This window comes from Macaca mulatta, chromosome 16 (assembly GCF_049350105.2).
Source record: "Macaca mulatta isolate MMU2019108-1 chromosome 16, T2T-MMU8v2.0, whole genome shotgun sequence".
NCBI lineage: Eukaryota > Metazoa > Chordata > Mammalia > Primates > Cercopithecidae > Macaca > Macaca mulatta.
This window is the reverse complement of record NC_133421.1, coordinates 22,337,551-22,357,939: the sequence shown is the minus strand read 5'-3', so window position 1 is coordinate 22,357,939 and position 20,389 is coordinate 22,337,551. Positions and strand designations below refer to the sequence as shown.

The window sequence follows — 20,389 nt, the reverse complement described above, 5'->3', positions numbered from 1 at the left end:
GTGTCTATGTATGTTGTCATGAAATTATAAGACAAGTGGCACCAAATATGATTTAGCGGTCCCAGAAATTCAGTGCTGTGTGCTTTCTGCATGACATTAATTTTAATTATTTGTACAGAGGAGAAAATTTAAAACTTAAATGTCTTACCATTGCTAGAAAAATAAAAGATTTTTCCCTTTGAGTTAGAAATCTTGATCTCTGTGTTTTTCTATGGATCGATTCTCCAAGTTTGTGCAAATACAGTCGGTTTTTCTTTCTAAGTGCCCTTGGTTATGAACTAAGGATGTAACCAACTCCTGTTTATGGGTAAAGGGATGAGGCAAGAGAGATCCAGCAACAGGGTGTGTTTTGTTTTTGTTTTGTTTTGTTTTTTCAATTTTTGGCAACATTTTTCTTCGTGATGTCAGAAGTAGTGAACTCCCTGGCTAGGGTTTCACACATGGGCTGTTCTGATCCACCAAACACCAAAGGGCTGGGGAAGAAGTGATTTGCACATGGATAACCTGTGTCATCTACAACATGGAACAGAGGGTCATCAAAGTGGTCTGAGTCACTTTAATATGTGGCTGGAGAGATGCGAGAACAACAGAAAGAGCCGTCAGGAGGCATCCCCCCCGCAAGGTCAGTGAAGCTCAGTGCAGCTGCGGGGTGTGTGCGGGGTGCGGGGTCATAGGACGACCAGGTGACCGGGCTGATGGGGAGGAGAAATGCTCTGTTGGGGTGTTGTCTCTGTCACCTCTTCAAGAAGCAGCACAGTCTCAGGCACATGCTCCCTCCTGCTCCCCGCCCCGCACCCCCCCGCCCCACCCCACCACCGACCCACTGCAGCTCTTCCAAGATTCTTCCCTCCATTCTGGGACCTCCCCTTCCTCCTGAGCCCCTGTGGCCTCTTATCTTACTCCTTCTCCCCAGTTCTTTGTACCTCCCTCCTCTCCCTCACTCACCTCCCCTCCTGTGCTAAGCCCCTACTGGTTCCCCCTTCCCCACTTCACCTCCACTCACACTCCATCTTCACCCTCCATTCCAGTCCTTCGCTTCCTCTCTCCTCACTCTGACTCCCCCGGTAAACTCACTTCCCATCCCCCCTCTGTCCATGTCCCTACCTCAGTTTACCTCCCTTCCCCTCTCCTCACCTCCCTTGGATACACCTGACCTCTCCTGCCTCCCTCCCCTTCATTCATGTCCTTTCCTTCTCTCTCCAGTTCCATCTCCTCCAACATGCTCCCTTCCCCCTTTCCTTCAGCCTCTGTTGACCTCTCCACCCTCCGGTAGTCCCCCTGCCCTCTCCTGCCAAGGCCATCCCTCCCAGCCGTCCCCGCCCCTCCTCATCTCACCTCAGTTGGCTCCATGTGCCTCAGCTCCCTTCCCCTCCCTCTTCCCTGCCCTGAGAGCCATCCGGGTTTCCTTTCCAGTCTGCCTCTGCTCCTGTGCTTTCTTCCCCTTCCCTCACTTCTCCTGCTCTGTCTTCTCCTCAGTTCCCCCACCCTGCCTCTCTGCACCTGCCCAGTTTCCCCCATCTCCCCTCCATGCTCCCTTCCTCCCGTTTCCCTCCCCAGCTCCTGAGTTGGACCACCTTAGATCAGCGCCCTGCCCTGTGCCTGCCCCTGGCTGCTGCCCACCCTCCCTGCACACAGCTCACTCCTCCCTCTGGCCCTCCTGCTGAGCAGGCGGCTCCCCCACTGCCCCGGGCCTGCCCACCTTCCCCAGCCCCGCAGTCAAGGCTCTCCAACTCCACACCACGGGGGTGAGGGCAGAGATGCACCCTCTCCAGGGCTCCGCTTCCTTCAGCGGGTCCCAGCTCCGCCATCCCGGATAAGCTCCATGGCCCATCCCTGCCCTGGGGGCGACACCACAGGGACCTTCTGCCCACCTTGTCAGGCTTTTCAGAGGCCTCGGAGCTGTGGTCAGGCAGGCGAGTGGGGAGCAAGCCAGGGATTATAGATGCAGAGCCTGGGGCAGTCCCGGCAGGGGGCGCTGTGTTCTCTTTTGACCACTTCTGTGACCTTGCCACTTGAACCCTCCAGGGCCTGTGTCCTCACCTCCAACGCGAAGATCAGGCTGGGCCATTATTGCAGATGTGCTGAGTGTTGACGAAGGGGCGTGTCACGTGTTATTATAGGTAGCTGGTGTTCCCTGAGCATTTGGAAACGACGCTCTGTAAAACACTGTGAACTAACCGCAGAGCTGGGCACACCATACTTCATGATCTCATTTTATACTGACGTGTTCGTCATCGTGCTGTCAAGTATAGTATTCTCCGGCCACATCATTTGTTAGTAGTTTGACCTGCATCGGGGGCAGTGTCACCCTCCCTGCTGCTGTGCTGATTTCAGCGGGAGCAGCCGGGCCAGAGCAACCCGCGCGCCCCCTGCTGACTAACCCGGGAACAGCCCGCGTCCTGCCCTGAGCCTCCGGATGTGGGCGGGACCCGGCCAGGGGCGGGGCCAGGCGCCTGCGGGGAGGGGCGGGGCCAGGCGCCTGCGGGGAGGGGCGGGGCCAGGCGCCTGCGGGGAGGGGCGGGGCCAGGCGCCTGCGGGGAGGGGCGGGGCCAGGCGCCTGCGGGAGGGGATCCAGCCCAGGATCTAGCAGTCGCTCGGGGCAGGACAGGGCCAGAGTTCACAGCCCTGGCTTAACCTACACGTAAATTTTTTTAACGTGCAGGTGTGTTACATAGGTATACATGTGCCATGTTGGCTTGCTGCACCCATCAACTCGTCATTTACATTAGGTATTTCTCCTAATGCTAAGCCTCCCCCAGCCCCCCACCCCCTCCCCCAGAGGCCCTGGGTGTGTGACTTTCCCCACCCTGCCTCCAAGTGTTCTCATTGTTCAGTTCCCACTTATGAGTGAGATCATGCGGTGTTTGGTTTTCTGTCCTTGTGATAATTTGCTGAGAACGATGGTTTCTAGCTTCAATGTCCCTGCAAAGGACATGAATTCATCCTTTTTTATGGCTGCATAGTATTCCATGGTGTATATGTGCCACATTTTCTTAATCCAGTCTATTATTGATGGATATTCGGGTTGGTTCCAAGTCTTTGCTATTGTGAATAGTGCCGCAATAAACATACGGACCTACATGTAAATTAACCAGTGTGTGTCAGGCATAAATACTGGCCAAGAAGAAAAGACAAAGTAGGCAGGGGCGGCTCCAGGACAGCGATGACCTGGGTTGCTTCATTCTGCGCCTGGGGAAGAACAAAGCCACTTGGAGATTAACGCCATGACAAGAACAAGGGATGACACGTGTGCAGTTGTGGGTTTCATGTTTACTTCCCACGCCTCTAGAGGACTCGGCCACCTGTTCACACATAAACCAGTGCCCAGGGCCCCGCTGCCCTGTGGGGGCTGCATCTCCCCCATCACCCCACCGCCTGCTTAGCTCCTGGCCTGCCCCAATCATCCTTTAGTTGATGAGTTGGTGACGCTGCCCTCTTTTTCCTCCCTACACCCTCTCTCCTCTCCCCCAGGTCCTGCTCGGCCTCAGTCTTCGGTCTCTCTGCCCCACCTGCCCCAGCATCCCCCTGGTCTTTTGGGTCCTCACCTGCATGCTCCCGAGCTCACCTCCAAATTGAGTCTGTCCTTCACAAGGCTGGCCCCCTGCAGCCCATCCCTCACCTGGGGCACCAGGGCCGTCCACTTCCTCCACTCTCCTCACACCCTCAAAGTGACTCAGGGCTCCCCTGAGCAGCTGGGCTGGAGTCCTCCCACCAGCTCCCCCAGTTATACCTACTCCCCTCCCCTCAGACCCAGCCCCCGCCCCAGGTCTTCAGCCCCTTTCATGGACGTGGCCTCCTAGGCCTCTCAACACTCACCTCCCAGCAATCCCTCAGCCCTGCCCTCCCCAGGCACCAACTTGGGACCCCACAGAGGCAGACACACCTATTCCCACTTGGGCTCATGTCACCACAGCTCACTGGGGATGCTGAGCCTGTGAGCCCAATCTTGCTCCATCCCTCCAGTTCCTTTCTCCAATCCAAGTCCTCTCAGACCTGCAGTGTCACCCCAGGAGCCATCTGGACACCCAAGACACTGCCTAACGGAGATGGCCATGCTCTTCCCTGCAGGGATGGACAAGGGACACCTGCAGTGTGCAGGTCACAGTCTGAACCTTTGGAATGGTGTGGCAGGCTGTGCCCTGCCAGGCACCCCACCAGGGCCCCTGAATGGTTGCTCCCCATCAGTCACAAGGAAGACCCTTGATGATCATCCCTGCTGCCTCTGAGATGGGCCCGGAAAGGCATGAGCTTCTCAAGCACCTGGGTCGCCATCTGAGAAATGGCAGTCATGATCAAGTCAATCCCTTGTGCCCCAGAGACACTGTAACTCCCCAGTAGAATCCCAGAGGGGTTGAGTTCACCCTGGGCAACATAGCAAGGTTCCATCTCTACAAAAAATAAAAATGTAACTGGGAGTAGTGGTGCACACCTGTAGTCCCAGCTACTCAGGAGGCTGAGGTGGGTGGATCACTTGAGGCCAGGAGTTCAAGGCTGCAGTGAGCTGTCATTTTGCTACTGCACTCCGGCTTGGGTGACAGAAGGGAAGGAGAGGGGGAGAGGAAGGGAGGGAAACGGGAGGGGAAGGGAGGGAGAGGGGAGGGGGAGGGAGGGAGAGAAAGAGAGGAAGGGAGGGGAGGGGAGGGAGAAGAGGGGGAAGAAGAAGAAAGAAGGAAGGAAGAAGAAGAATCCCAGAGGGGAAAGAGCCACCCAGGGTATCCCCACACTCTTTGCAATCATCTATCTGCCTGAAACATGCAAGTGTGAAACTCACTGTAGGCAGCACAACCAAGACAGAAAGTTAGACCTGAGAGCAGCCTCTGTGGTCTTTGAGAGGGACCCAGGTGATGACCACAGGCAGGGAAGCTCCGTGGGAGGGAGAAACACAAGTAGATGGCCTTCTCTGTGACTTCCAGCCTGGGGCAAAGGGTGCTCAGTCTCGATGCCCGGTAGGGGAAGGGCTCATGTGGGAAAAGGGAAATCGAAAATCCTGCCGCCTGCACAGCACGGGGAAATCACCCGAGACTCCAAAGTGTCATTACCATGATGTCTGTAGCATAACATCCACATCGCTGTAACATCCACGGGGGCCTCTGTAACACCACCAGGCTCTGGAATCGGAGAGCAGAAGCTTCGCAGCTGGAGCTGAAGTGGGTCTGAGTACAGGCTAATCTCTATCGCGTGGCTTACTATTATCCCTCCTTTAGGGACATGGTCATTTTAAAATATTTTAATTTGAAATAATTAAAGAACTTATAGAAAACTGCAGCGGCAGCATCATGGGTGCCTGCTCCCTTCGCCCAGCTCCCCCAAGGCTTCTAGTTTTGTCACGTGTCCCCATCACCATGATGGACTCGGCCTCGCTGACCAGCCCCAGTGGACGGCACCAAGGGCAGACAGGATCACACACTCTTTGCTCAAAGCACTCCGTGACCCTTCCTGCCCCACACACCCTCTCCATGCTCCCACATTCTCTGCCCAAGGGTCGCCTGGCCCCCAGGCCCAGCCCACCCCCTGCATGTGTCTCCTTCCACTCAGGCTGTGGATCTCATGTATTGCAAATGTGGTTTTAAACTTTGAGAACAGCAATTCCAGTTTGCAGAAAGTGAGGATCTATGCCTTTGCAGTCATGCACACGTTCATATTTTAAATACAGGCCAATGAGCTGCTGCCTAGTGTGCCTACCAGAGACACACCTGTTGTTAAACTACAACTGGATTTACTGTTCCATTCTGCAAGAATGTGCCATGGCGCTGCGGAGGGTATCGTGAGAGGCTAGAAAGAGCCTTGCCACAGGCTGTGTTTGTGTGCCAGCTGGCCAGGGGTGGACTAAGGGGAGAGGGGGCTGGCTCTGAGTTGAGCACTGTCAGGAAGCAGGAGGAGGTACATATACGCTGGAATCTTCATAAACCTCATCCCCCAGGAGGCCTGCCAAGAGCAGGACAGGCTGTCACCAAGGCCAAAGCAGCAGTCACCATGTGGGCTAGGAGACGACACGGCTGGCACTCCTGGCCTGAGAGACGCTCCCATCTGTCTGCATTCAGACAAGATTCTGGAGTGGCTTGTCTTTGTCTTGATGGGACCATCTGGGGTCTTGCCTGCTGCTGATGTCCTGAGGAATGGTTTGTGTTCTCCAGGAGAGCCCCGCAACCTCACTGAGGGTGCCAGCCCAGCTCCTGGGACACAACCACCCTCCTCCTTCTCAAGCTTTAATGAGAAACGGGCAGGAGGTGGCCGGAAAACCATAGACCGTCTTCCGGGGTGCTGGCGGCGTCTGCTTACAGTTCTGGTCTAGGGCAAAAAGAGAAGGGAAGGGAAAATCTCTCAGAAAATAACGGAACCATAGTGGAGCTGCCGGCGACATGAGCAAACTGGGCTGGTGGCATCCAGGGCGTTAGCAAAGAAAAAAGCACCCGTGTCCAGGCAGCCAGGAAGCCCAGCCACTCCCTTAGGGCCGCCCCTCCCAGTCCCTCCCCACACCGCCCCCGCCCCGCCCCAAGAGCACACCCCGCGCCCCTCCCTCGATCCTCTCCCCGCTCGGCTCCCCCCTCCCGCGGCTGCATCCCTGGTCAGTCCCTGAGACCGTCCAGAGGTCAGCCCCCGGGATCAGGCTTGCAGTGTTGGGCCGCCCTCCTCACCAGGTGCCGCCTTGGAGAGGGCGAGGGCGCAGAAAGGGCTGAGCGTCCCGGGTCCCTGCGTGGCCGGACGATACGTGAGCACATTCCAGGAATAAGGAAACGAGAAGAATAGGCATGTCTACCGTCCAAGGCACTTTGCCTGAAATCCCGTGGCACTGGAAAAGCAGTTGAAACAAAAACAAAGTAACGCTGGCTTTTACGCTGCAGATAAACGGAAAAGCGGTGTAGGACGGGAGTAGGAGGGCTCCGTGCACGCCAGGCGCAGCCGACCCGGGATTTGCCTGCGAGTCCGACCGCACAGGACGGTCGCCAAGTCCCAGGGAAGCCCCCTGGGCTCGCGCTGCAAACTCAGGCAGTCTCTGCTCCTGCCTTACGGCTCTGAGGGCACGTGCTCCTCCGGGGAGGCTCAGCTTCCTCCTATTTCCCACTTCCTCATCCGGCCCTTAATACGCTAAAGACTAACGGAACGATGTTCATTACCAAAGTGGGTGCTCCCCCTAGCGTAGCACAGAACGCAGCTCTGTCCTCACTATTGAATTGGAATGATAGTATTTTTAGTATCAAAAATTAATTCCAGAAATCTATTACAGTTCATTTTCTAGAGAATAAGGGTAGCAAAAATAATATAGATTTGTTTCTTAATTTCCTTATGACACACATCACTGGTTCATGTGATAACGTATGGATTCTCACCTGGAAGACACACGAGGAATAAAATCACCCATATTTTAAACTACAGAATGATGAATATTCAGAGGAAACTTGCGGAACAATTAAAATTGCAAAATCAGAGCCGGGCGCGGTGGCTCTCGCCTGTATTCCCAGCAGCACTTTAGGAGGCCAAGGTGGGAGTATCGTTTGAGCCCAGGAGTTCAAGATCAGCCTGGGCAATATAGTGAGACATCATCTCTAAAAAAATAAAAATAAAAATAAAAAATAAAAAATTACATAAAATGAAATGCATACATTGAAATGCACACAATTATTATGAAAATTAAAGTTAATATTAAAAACATATGACATGAGCCACAAGATTTACATTAAAATAGTCTAGTTGACAATAACTTGAATATTTAAATAAAGTCCTCTTTATCTCTAAATAATGTATTTACAGTCTGCCATTATATAAGTCATTTAAAATTCAAATGAGGACATTAATCAGTATTGACGATTTCTTCAGGAATATCAAGTGAATAATAATGATTTTACTTTTTTGTTGCATTTTGTTTTTGACATAAGATCTTGTTCTGTTGCCCAGGCTGGAGTACAGCGGCAGGATCATGGCTCACTACAGCTTCTGCTTCCTGGGCTTAAGCAGTCCTCCTACTTCAGCCTCCTGTGTGACTGGGTCCACAGATGCGCACCACTAGGCCGGGGTAATTTTTTATTATTTATTTATTTATTTATTTTTTGGTAGAGACAGAGTCTCATTATGTCACCCAAGCTAGTCTTGAACTTCCGGGCTCAAGTGATCGTCTCGCCTCAGCCTCCCAAAGTGCTAGGATTACAGGCATGAGTCACCATGCCCAGCATAAAGATTTTATTATGTGGAAATAAAAGGACATTAAAATATAACTTGAAATAACCCATTTCCTTGCAAATGTTTTATTTTTCCACCAGTTAATCAAACAATGCCAACACTAGACACTGTCACATTCTTTGTTGAACAAACAATACCTCAAATAACTTCATACACATACTACTGGGAAACTTAGCATTTTATTAAAATGTTGTTTAAATTTCATATTTTATCAAAGTCTAACATATTAGTAATAATATATTCTTTTTATTCAACTTTAAAGTTCTATTCAACAATAGCAATTTATAATTTTATATTAATCAAATGTCATTGATACAGTTTAATAATTATTTTATAACTTAGCATTAATTAAACCACCACAGACGGTATAATGTTCATGATATTTTAATTTATAGGTTTAACTTACACATACATAATTCAACATTAATGGCTTCCTTAATTACTCTACCATTCATATTGTAATTCTATATTATCAATTAGAGTTGCCCTTCTATGTTAATATTAGACGTTTTAGCATCTGTCAGTTCTATCAAGCTCTTCTCACTGTTTCTTCTTTGAATTCCAGACATGACTGCAATCCTCTCTTCTAAAATCTGAGGGCTCTCACTGGCTGGGTGCTACTGGAAGAACTGTAACCTGGTTGTTACCTCAACCGTATTTTATTTTAAATGTTTTAATTAAAAGAAGTTTTTAAAAATGTGGAAATCCCTGAGAATATGCACTTCTTTAAATACAGTGGGAATAGGTATGGATGAAGTCTGTTTCTCCTCTTTTGATCCAGGGGCACTTCTCAGAACTCTTCCAAGTGCCAGATCCTGGGCCACTGGCGGGCTTGGCTCCGGCAGCAGTTCAGTTACCCCATCACGACTGGGGCACCAGGGGAGCCCCACAGGTGGGCGAAAATTACCGTAGACTAAAACCTAGGCAGTTTAACACAAGCAACCAGCACCAACATCATGGTACTTGATCTTCCGACTTCCTGCACTACCAATTCTATGTCTCATCACATTCTTCTCTGGCCTCTCGGCTCCCAGCATTCACGAGCACGCATGCTTCAGCCTCTGTTTCTGCTGAAGCCCTTTCTTCATACACCCTAGAACATAGAACACGGGACACAGACAGAGACTTTAGTAGGAATATTGACATTTAAAAACTTATCAGAGATGCAGGCCGGGCGCGGTGGCTCAAGCCTGTAATCCCAGCACTTTGGGAGGCCGAGACGGGCGGATCATGAGGTCAGGAGATCGAGACCATCCTGGCTGACACGGTGAAACCCCGTCTCTACTAAAAAATACAAAAAACTAGCCGGGCGAGGTGGCGGGCGCCTGTAGTCCCAGCTACTCGGGAGGCTGAGGCAGGAGAATGGCGTGAACCCGGGATGTGGAGCTTGCAGTGAGCCGAGATCTGGCCACTGCACTCCAGCCTGGGCGGCAGAGCGAGACTCCGACTCAAAAAAAAAAAAAAAAACTTATCAGAGATGCAAAAAATCAACTACATGAAATATGGCGATACATTAAGGCTTTGTGAATAAAAACACAATAAAGGGTGGGTGTGTAAAGCTATTTTCCAAACATCCTTCCAAACCAAGGCTTCTGAGGGAACAAGTCCTCCCAGCAGGTGGCAGGATAGGCCCAGCAGTGTCTTCAGCCCATTGCTGTCATGAGTTAAGAAAGGCTGAATTCTATTTTACATGCAAAAGAAAACATTTATTTAATTAAAGATTCAAGCTACAATACAGTTCTTCATAAAACACTAAAATATTGTGATTATCGATATTTTTCTGTTGCTTTGTCTCACGAAAGCGCGATTTGCCTTTGTGAAACGTGAAGTTTCCTATTCTATCAATGAGAAGGTGTATCAAGTGGATAGTCCATCCAGTGTATCCAACATCAGCTACAAAATGTCTCCCTCTTCCCTAATTTTGCCTTTTTTCCCCTTTGTCATTCTTGAGTCTCTGTTAGTGCACTGAGGAAGTGAAGACGTGTACTTAAAGAAATGCCAACATCTGCTGAAGATCAGATTCCATATTTTGTATTTCAGTTGATGTAATGATTACTTTAGTTACAATGACTTTAGTTGATGTAATGATTCTAATGAACAGGAAAGATTTTGTTTCCTATTTTAAAAGATACCATTAAATCACGCTGAATATTTTTCAATTTATTATGGATGTGTATTCAAGGGGTTGCCATTTCACCTGCTTCATCTTCCCTCTAAACCAATCCTAAGACATACCTAAGCTGAATTCATATTACATGAAAGTTCATCACATGATGTCCTACTAGGTCAAAAAGTATAAAAACTGACGTTATGGAGAAAGACTTCATTGCAACCAGGACAGAAAGACACTAAGGCAAACAGTGCTCAGAGTGGCGTGCTGACAAGATCTCTGGTGGGAGGCCATTGCCTGGACACCTGCTGGGCTTTGTCCTGGACACCATTCATTCACTTCAGCATGTTTGGTACCCAGGGTTCCTTCAGGTACATCAGTATTCAGTGGCGTGCCCAGAAGTCACATGACTCTCATGTTGGGGGTGCAAAGTCAGACTCAACTTACTTTGGGAAGTTTTTTTGGGTGCAGGATGTGTCAGGAAGCTTCCTGGCAGGGAAAAATCAACAGCATCAGCTAGGATGGAAGTACGTCAACTGATGATGACCCTGCACATGTGGCTTCATTAGCGATGCATCTGCCAGTCTCCAAAACAGTGCAGATTCAATGCAATCCGGGAGGAAATTCACTCACGTGACCAGGCAAAATGCAACTAACAATTCACGGTGCTTTTCAGTTGTGGAGACCTTTCTCAGTCTTCTGTTTCCCAAAGGAAAGCTGTGTCTTCAGAAACAAATAAACTGATCAAGAGATACTTTCAAATGTTTCATGTAAAATTGTTTCTTATCTTCTAGCTACAGGATACTTTGTGACCCAGAGAATGCGCCACTCTCTTGCCTGTGCCTGGGGCTCATCCGCTCCCAAGCCATCCAGGGTCTCTGGGTGCTATAATTCAGAGGGTCTCTGAGAGAGCATGAGGGAGACTGTTGACATGAATGGTTTTCTCTGTTGGCTACACCTGTCTTACAGGGAGTTCTATGTGTCATTCAATACCTTTATATATTACACTTCAGGACATTCCAGGTCTCATGCAAATCTCGCAGAGGAAATTTTCCAAGGATTTTAGGCCCTCCTCTCCCATTTGGGAGGTTTTGTTGATTTCTAACTTCAGAATGAGGTGTTGGAACATGCCACGTTCTGGTTTCCATGGCCATGACAGAGTTGGACGACAGGGGTGACCACAGAGTCACAGTCCTGAAAGCACTGCACAATAAGAATGCAGAGCATCTACTCAGGGTAGAGGATGGTTACAGAAACACGCTCAGCTTGTCACGGCAGGTACAGTGGGCATGGGAAGGGGGCACGGGAAGTTTGGCTGGTGTCTTCAGGGGCACCCCCAACCTCCACCATGATACCAAAGGAAGATGTAACTGACCACTGGCAGGAGGGCCCCGCATGGTCCTGCCCTGTCCTCTCCAATCTGGTTGGTGCTTTTGCTGTTGCAGAGCTCCTGTGAGGCAGGGTGCCATGCAGCAGCAGCACTGAGGACGGCGTCCCCAGTAACAGCCTCTCAGATGTGTGTGAGGCACATGTGCAAGGTCAATGGCAGGACCGGTGCTATTACATGAGCAGCTACTTTTTACAATTATTTTAAAACAATATATGGCAACATTGGGAAGCTGCTTTCCTTTAAAATGGTTCAATGTTTTTAGTTTGGACAAGACATGACTAAATTAATTTTCACATGATTGTGCTCAGGCACAAGCTCATGCATGAGGCGTGACCAAAACTAGTTCTGGAAAGATAAGACCAGTCTACAAGCCAAGGGCACACACATGATGGGGGGCACCTTTCGACGGTGGGGACACAGGAGGAGCATGCTGAGAAACCCTGTGAACCGACCTTCCCACCGCCAAGGTTGCAGCCTCCACCACTGCAGCTCTGACTCACAGTTTACATTACTGAAGTCAAATAAAATATAGAGATGAATCTCTAAACTTAACACTGATTATTTAGGAAGCAAGAATGGCAATGTGGGGCATACTCACAGATCGGGTGGTCTTCAGTATGTTCCAAGAACAAATATAAAGTTGAGAGTTTTTATTTTAAAATTCATGTGGAACTAAAAAGAACCTGAATAGCCCACGGGCAATTCCAAGCAGAAAGAACAAAGCTGGAGGCATCACACTACCTCACTTCAAACTGTATTACAGGGCTACAGTAATCAAAACAGCATGGTACCGGAACAAAAAGAGGCACATAGGCCAATGGAACAGAATACAGAACCCAGAAATAAGGCCGCAGACCTACAAGTATCTGATCTTTGACAAAGCTGACAAAAACAAGCATTGGGAAAGGATTCTCTATTCAATAAATGGTGCTGGGATAACTGGCTAGCCATATGCAGAAGATTGAAACTGGACCCCTTCCTCTCACCATATACAAAAATTAATTCAAGAAGAATTAAAGCAGAGGTCCCCAACCCCTGGGCAATGGACTGGTACCAGTCTGTGGCTGGCTAGGAACCAGGCTGCACAGCAGGAGGTGAGTGGCTAGTAAGCAAACATTACCACCTGAGCTCCACCTCCTGTCACATCAGCAGTAGCGTTAGATTCTCATAAGAGGGTGAACCCTGTTGTGAACTGCACATGTGAGGGATCTAGGTTGTGCACTCCTTTTGAGAATCTAACTAATACCTGATGATCTGAAGTGGAGCAGTTTCATCCCGAAATCCACCCCCCCGCCGCCTACTGCTCTCTGTGGGAACGTTGTCTTCCACAGAATCAGGCCCTGGTGCCAAAAAGGTTGTGGACTGCTGGGTTACAGACTTAAATGTAAAACCCAAAATTGTAAAAACCCTGGAAGACAACCTAGGCAATACCATCCTGGACATAGAAACAGACAAAGATTTCATGACAAAGACAACAAAAGCAATTGCAACAAAAGCAAAAATTGACAGATGGAATCTAATTAAACTTAAGAGCTTCTGCAGAGCGAAAGAAACTGTCAACAAAGTAAACAGAAAACCTACAGAATGGGAGAAAATATTTGCAAACTATGCATCTGACAAAGGCCTAATATTCAGCATCTCTAAGGAACTTAAAGAAATGTACAAGAGAAATACAGCCCCATTAAAAAGTGGGCAAACGACATGAAGAGACTTTTCAAAAGAAGACAAACGTGTCCAACAAGCATATGAAAAAAACTTCAATACCACTGATCATTAGAGAAATGCAAATCAAAACCACAATGCGACACCTTCTCACACCAGCCAGAATGTCAGAATGCCAATGATTAAAAGTCACAAAATACAGAGGCTGGAGAAAAGGGAACACTTGTACACTGTTGGTGGGAGTGTAAATTAGTTCAGCCATTGTGGAAAGCAGCGTGGCAATTCCTCAAAGAGCTAAAAACAGAACTACCATTTGACTCGGCAATCCCATTTCGGATTTATATACCCAGAGGAATATAAATCATTGTACTGTAAAAAGACATGCACACAAATATTCATTGCAACACTGTTCACAATAGCAAAGACATGGAATCAACTTAAATGATCATCAATGACAGATTAGATAAAGAACATGTGGCACATAAACACCATAGAATACTATGCAGCCATAAAAAATGAGGCCATGTCTTTTTCAGGAACATGGATGGAGTGGGAGGCCATTATCCTTAGCAAACTAAGGCGGAAACAGAAAACCAGATACCACATGTTCTCACTTACAAGTTAGAGCTAAATGATGACAACACATGGACACAGAGGGGAACAACACACACTTGAGGGTGGAGGGTGGGAGGAGGGAGAGGAGCAGAAAAGATAACTAATGGGTACTGGGTTTAATACCTGGGTGATGAAAAAATCCGTACAACAAACGCACAAGACACGAGTTCACCTATGTAAATTGATAACAAGCCTGCACATGCCCCTTCAAACCTAAAATAAAAGTTTTCTTTTAAAAGAAAGGTGAGAGTTTTATTAGAGAAATGTTAGGTATGGCTTGGAAAGAAAGCACATTGGCTCTGGAGAAGCTTCTGGGAGCTGGCGAGCTCTGACTGGTGAGTGACAGCCGGAGGTAAGGTTAGTCTTCAAGTCAGGGCAGTGCGTTTGAGGAAACTGGTCCTCGGGTTACAGCGGGCCTTTTCAGCAGCTAGGCTTGTGGAAAATTCAATTCTCAGAGCAGATTCTCTTGGTATGACTAGTGCTCTCGTCCTGCAAGCCTGTCCCCATGCCATGAGCACCCAGTAGACAGTCCCTCAGCGCCCAGGACCATGGGGCTTCTGCGTTGTGGGCAGCAAGGACTTCAAGCGTCCTCTCCATTTCCGGGTCACCCCCGGAAGCAAGGCTGCCATAGCTAATTTGTGTATCGGAGTTGTAATCACAGCCGTGGACTGGGGAAACACCAGCCATAGGGCACACTGGGAAGCTCAGAACAAAATCAAACACCGTGCAGATGACATGACTCTCATGGGAGCCAGATCTGAACATAAAATCTGGTCTCTGGTGACAGAGGAAGAGGAACATCATCCGCACAAGATGAACTTAACCTCTGCACCCCAGGAAGTCCTGCACATAGGAAGGGCCCAGGTCCGAAGCGCCATGCCCTTCACTACCTCACTGGCCTCCAGCACTGCCACCAGGTTATCACGAGTCAGTGCGACCACCCAGCTGGCCTCTGCTCCACCGAAAAATCTCCAGCTTTATCCACACCTTGCAGTCAAAGATGGTGCCAGGGGTGGGGTAGCTGCAGCCCCTCAGAGCAGGCTCAGCCTCCAAGCAGTCTCTCATTGATAAAGAACCTGAAGTTTACAAGACACTTCCAGAGAAACAGGAGTTATGCAGATATTGCGCTTTTTGAAGGTTTGTGGTAATCGTGAGTCAAGCAAATCTGCCGTCGTTTCTCCAACAGCATGTGTTCACTTCCTGCCTCTGCGTCACACTCTGGTAATTTTCACAATATTTAAAACTTTTTTCATTATTGTTATTTATGTTATGGTGATCTGTGATCAGTGATCTTTCATGTTCCTATTGTAATTGTTTTGAGGCACAAACCACGTCCATATACGATGGCAAATTTAATCAATAAATGTTGTGTGTGTTGACTGGTCCATCAATCGCCGTTCCCCATCTCTCTCCCTCTCCTCGGGCCTCCCTATTCCCTGAGATGCAGCAATATTGAAATTAGGCCAGTGAATAACCCTACAATGGCCTCTAAGTGATCAGGTGAAAGGAAGAGTCACACATCTCTCACTTTAAATCAAAAGCTAGAAATGATTAAGCTTAGCGAGGAAGGCATGTTGGAAGCAAAGATAGGCCAAAAGTTTGACCTCTTGTGCTAAACATTTAGCCAAGTTGTGAAAGCAAAGAAAAAGTATTTTAAAGAAATGAAAAGTGCGACTCAGTGAACACAAGAAAGGTAAGAAAGCAAAACAACCTTATTACTGAGCCGGAGAAAGTTTTAGGGATGCGGAACAACTGTAGGTCAAAGCCTCATCCACAGCAAGACCCGAACTCTCTTCAATTTCATGAACCCTGAGAGATGAGGAAGCTGCAGAAGAGAAGCTAAAGTCTAACAGAGGTTGGTTCATGAGACTGAAAGAAAGAAGCTATCTCCACAACATAGAAGTGCCAGGTAAAGCAGCGAGTGCTGATGTAGAAGCTGCAGCAAGTTCTCCAGAAGATCTAGATAAGATCATCGATAAAGGTGGCTACACTTAACAACTGATTTTCAGTTTAGATGAAACAGCCTTCTATTGAAATAAGATGCCATCTAGGACTCTCATAGCTACAAAGGGCAAGTCAATACCCGGCTTCCGAGCTTCAAACGACAGGCTGACTCTCTTGTTAGAGGCTGATGCAGCCGGTGACTTTATGTTGAAGCCATGGTCATTTACCATTCTGAAAATCCTAGGGCCCTTAAGAATTCAGCTAAATTAACTCTGTCTGTGCTCTGTGAATGCAACAGGGCCTGGATGACAGCACATCTGTTTACAGCATGGTTTACTGAACATTTTAAGCCCAAGATTGAGACCTGTTGCTCAGAGAAAAAAAAAGATTCTTTTCAAAATATGACTGCTTATTGACAATTTACCTCATCACTCAGAAGCTCTGATGGAGATATACAAGGAGATTAATGTTGTTTTCATGGCTGCTGACACACATCCATTCTGCAGCCCATGAATCAAGGGGTTGTTTTAGACTTTCAAGCCTTGTCACTTAAGAGATATATTTCATAAGGCTATAGCTGCTATAGATAGTGATTCCTCTAATGGATCCGGGCAAAGTAAATTGAAAGCCTACTGGAAAGGAGTTACTGTTCTAGATACTGTTAAGAACATTCATGATTCATGGAAAGAGGTCAAAATGTCAACATTAACAGGAGTTTGGAAGAAGTGGATTCCAACCCTTATGGATGACTTTGAAGGGTTCAAGACTTCAGTGGAGGTTACTTCTGATGTAGTGGGAATTGCAAGAGAACTTAGAATTAAAAGTGGAGCCTGAAGATAAGACTGAATTGCTGCAATCTCATGATTAACCAATGAAGAGTTGCTTCTGATGGATGAGCAAAGGCAGTGGTTTCTTGTGATAGAATCTACTTCTGCTGAACATTGTTGAAATGACAACTAAGGATTTGGAATATTACATAAACTTAGTTGATAAAGCAGCAGCAGGATTTAAGAGGATTGACTCAAATTTTGAAAGAACTTTTTTCTGCGGATCAAATGCTATTAAACAGCATCGCATTCTACAGAGAAATCTTTGGTGAAAGGAAGGGTTGGTCAATGTGGCAAATTTCATCATTGTCTTATTTTAAGAAATTGCCACAGGCCGGGCACAGTGGCTACACCTGTAATCCCAGCACTTCAGGTAATGGGAGGATCATTTGAGGCCAGGAGTTCAAGACCAGCTTGGGCAACATAGAAGGACCGCATTCCCACACACACAGAAAAATTTAAAAATTAGCCAGGCATGGTGGCACGTATCTGTGGTCCCAGCTAATTGGGAGCCTGAGGCAGGAGGATTGCTTGAGCCTGGGAGTTTGAGGCTGCAGTGAGCTGTCATCACACCACTACACTCCAGCTTGGGTGACAGAGCCAGACCCTGTCTCTAAAAAAAGAAAAAAGAAAAAAAAGAAATAGCCACAGCCACCCCAACCTTCAGCAACCACCGCCCTGATTTGTAAGTAGCCAACACTGAGGCCAGGCTCTGCAGCCAAAAGATTACAACTTGCTAATGGCTCAGAAGGTCATTAGCATTTTTTAGCAGTAAAATATTTTTAATTAAGGTGTGTACACTGCTTTAGACATATGCTATTGTACACTTCATAGACTACCATATAATGTAAACATAATTTTTATATGCACTGGGAGACAAAAAAATTTGTGATTTGTGTGACTCTCTTAATTGTGGTGGCCTGGACCCAAACCTGCAATATTTCCAAGATATGCCTGTGGCTTTTTGTTCGTTTGTTTTACCTTTCTCATGGTGCTGAGTGTGCCTGCAGTTAAACAGCCCCTTGTCTTCATTCCCAGGATCCAGCTGAAGAGGTGTGTCATGCCATCTTCCCACCCCAACCCTCCCCTTCTAAGGAACCCCCACACCTGCTCCGTCTTCCTGCTACGGTCTCTGAGAAAAGCCCTTTCATCTTTCAAGAACTACAAAAGTAATTCTTTAAGGGAGGAAAATGTGAGGAAGCGATCCATATAGGAAGTTAGAAATATGTACATCAATCAATTCCTGTAAGAAAAATGTATAAAATACCCTTTAGTAATGAAAATCTCCTACATTTGCTACCGCAAAAGGGAGAATTGTATCTTTTTAAAATGTGGGTGAAAATAAAATGAAAGTATTCATTAGTGAGTATTTTATGCCAGTGAAATACATGCTTCTAAATAGAGATTACAACTGAGGAAGGAGACCAGGCAAAGTCAAAAACAACTAAGAAAAACAAAACCAAGAAATCAAATGTCTCAACGGTTAGGACAAATGGAGGAAGAGAGCTTGTCTTGGTCTGTTTCATGTAGCTATAAAAGAACACCGGGGAGTGTGTAATTTATAAAGAAAAGAGGTCTGTTTGGCTCACGGTGTGCAGGCTGCACTGAAAGCATGGTGCTGGCATCTGCTCCGCTTCTGGTGAGGCCTCAAGTGGCTTCTGCTTGTGGGGGAAGGGGAAGGGAAACTGACCTGTGCAGTGGTTACATGCTGAGACAGGAGGCAAGAGAGGGGGAAGTTCAGGCTCTTTTTAACGACCAGCTCTCCTGGAGATTAATAGAGCTCAAGAGCGCACTCACCCCTGAGGGAGAGCATTAAATCCATTCATGAAGGATCTGCCCCCATTAGGCCCCACCTCCAACACTGAGGATAAATTTCAACATAAGATTTGGAGAGAACAGATACCCAAGCTGTAATAGAACTACCCAGGAATGAACTTGGGCAGGAACAGGAATAAAGATTCCCCATTGTGGAAACACCTGCACAAGGTGGCCAGAAGTGAAAACATTGAGAAAGTCCAAGCCACCAGGGAAATGGAGTGAGGTTCTAAACACATTAATATAAAGGGCAGGGTGGGAGCTTTGCCATTGAGGAGAACGCCAGACAGATTCCTACAAGCACCTTTGTAGTGGTAAGCACTGCTTTGCTGTGTAAACCATTCTTGATCAACATCCCAACTTGATTTCACTCCCACCTGCCTTACCTGTGGAAAACCCTTTTCTCCTTCAAGACTCAAAAAACTGTGCTTTCATTGAAATGGTATTTGTAATCAATAAAGGGCAAAAATTAAATACTGCATAACTAGATTCATGAAAACAGAGTACATAGAACAAGAGCATATTCAATGCAGGCAAAGCATCTGTTCACAGATTTGCTACTGTGAATGGAGAAAAATGAAATACAATTTTTTTTTTTTTTTGAGACGGAGTCTCGCTCTGTCTCCCAGGCTGGAGCGCAGTGGCGCGATCTTGGCTCACTGCAAGCTCCGCCTCCCAGGTTCACGCCATTCTCCTGCCTCAGCCTCCTGAGTAGCTGGGACTACAGGCGCCCGCCACCACGCCCGGCTAATTTTTTGTATTTTTTAGTAGAGACGGGGTTTCACAGTGTTAACCAGGATGGTCTCGATCTCCTGACCTCATGATCCGCCTGCCTCGGTCTCCCAAAGTGCTGGAATTACAGGCGTGAGCCATCGCGCCTGGCCTAAATACAATTTTTTAAATTGGCAGTAAAATCAAAAGTTTATTATAATTAATACTAGTACAAAAAAAAATTCTCAACCTGTGATTCTCAGAGGGATCTTAGAGAAATAGAAAATAACAGTAAGGGCTCACCTTTGGTGTCAAAAGGACAGCCCCAGAAAATCATACTGCTTGGTGAGTGGACACTGTTTCCCTCCCAAAATGCTACCTTTCTCCCAACCCACTCTCACCTACCACCAGCTGTCCCTGAAGAGCACTGGTGAGGATTAATTGCTATTCTGCATTTGTACCAGCAGTGCTAAACAAACAATGAAACAGACACAAAGTTAAAGCTACCTGATCCAAAAAGGACAGAAGCCTAGACCCCAGCCCACTGACTCACTCAGTCTCTAAGAGTCCAGCCCACTGACTCAGTCTCTAAAACTCCAGCCCACTGACTCAGTCTCTAAGACCCCTTGCTCAAATCTTCAATCAACAATGGAGATCGCTGTGAGCTCTTCTGATTCCAGATGATAAGACTCCTCCCTTTAATTCCTTGATATATTCAATTATGTAAGTAAATTGAATATAAAAATCATTGCATTAGAGTTCATTGTTTTTATACAAGATCCAGTGTGAGATCAATGTTATACTTCCATTTTGTCACATTTATGGAGAACTGAGAAGAATCACATTATTTAAAATCCTAGCAAATATGTATAATTCCTTTGGATAATTTTAAAGTGATAGGATTGAATCACACGTGATGCAATTGCCTGGGTCTCTTTTGTTTTTAGATGTATTTATCTCTCACATTGTGAATCTCATATTTATGTGAATAATTATCAGGAGATTTTATTTTTATTATGCATATTTAGTATAAAATGATCGTACAGTGAGGAGTGTGTAAAGTCAAAATAAAATGCCATCCATCACCTCTGGCTCTCATTCCAAGAGATAGTCGTTGGCCATTTCTCATGCAAATTTCCT

The 20,389-nt window shown here is 47.2% G+C and overlaps 2 long non-coding RNA genes across 2 annotated transcripts in view; one reads left to right on the top strand and one right to left on the bottom strand.

Moving 5' to 3' along the window:
• Positions 1-466: 466 nt before the first annotated feature.
• The window catches only part of LOC144335371 (uncharacterized), a 38,195-nt gene continuing 18,272 nt past the window's right edge, over positions 467-20,389 (top strand). The window contains exon 1 of the long non-coding RNA XR_013406187.1: positions 467-622. This is a non-coding gene — a long non-coding RNA (uncharacterized LOC144335371). The remainder of the gene's footprint in view (positions 623-20,389) is intronic.
• Positions 3,251-7,015, bottom strand: LOC144335370 (uncharacterized). The gene is made up of 2 exons (XR_013406186.1): positions 6,636-7,015; positions 3,251-6,288 (listed from the first exon to the last, which is right to left on the bottom strand). It is a non-coding gene; the product is annotated as an uncharacterized LOC144335370 (long non-coding RNA).